General features: G+C 45.3%; 1 protein-coding gene across 1 annotated transcript in view; it reads left to right on the forward strand.

Moving 5' to 3' along the window:
• The window catches only part of LOC106880311 (trafficking protein particle complex subunit 3), a 7894-nt gene that overhangs the window by 1100 nt on the left and 6169 nt on the right, over nucleotides 1–625 (forward strand). The gene's annotated exons all lie outside the window — the stretch shown is intronic.

Below are 625 nucleotides of genomic sequence, written 5' to 3' on the forward strand. Positions count from 1 at the left end.
ATGACATTTTGGTGAGTGAGTAGCTTCTGCTTTAGCCAAATTCCGCCAAGGTCGACTTTGCCTTTCATCCTTTTGGGGTCAATAAATTAAGTACCAGTTACGTACTGGGTCAATCTAATCGACTGGGCCCCCTTCCCCCAAAATTCCGGGCCTTGTGCCTAGAGTAGAAAAGAATATTTGTTACTTGTTTCAGTCATTAGACAGCAGCCATGCTGGAGCACCGCCTTGAAAACATTTTAGTCGAATGAATCGACCCCTGTACTTACGTTTTTTTGAAGCCTGGTATTTATTCTAATGAATACGGTGAAAGCACATGGTCTAGTGGTTAGGCTGTTGCAGTCACAATCGGTAGACCGTGGGTTCGATTCCCTGACTGGGCAGCACGTTGCGTTCTTGAGCAAAACACTTCATTTCACTTTGTTCCGGTCCCTGCCCTTTCGATCATGGGGTGCAGATATGTTGTCCTGCTCACCTACCCAACAGGGTGGCCTCATTTGGAAGCTAAAACAATGCAAAAGCACATTGTGACCGGTGATGTCTAACAACATCTGATATCCTGGTCAGTCACATGATCACTTATTCTATCAGTCTCTTTTGCCGAACCACTAAGTTACAGGGACGTAAA

This window comes from Octopus bimaculoides, chromosome 27 (assembly GCF_001194135.2).
Source record: "Octopus bimaculoides isolate UCB-OBI-ISO-001 chromosome 27, ASM119413v2, whole genome shotgun sequence".
Classification (NCBI taxonomy): Eukaryota; Metazoa; Mollusca; class Cephalopoda; order Octopoda; family Octopodidae; genus Octopus; species Octopus bimaculoides.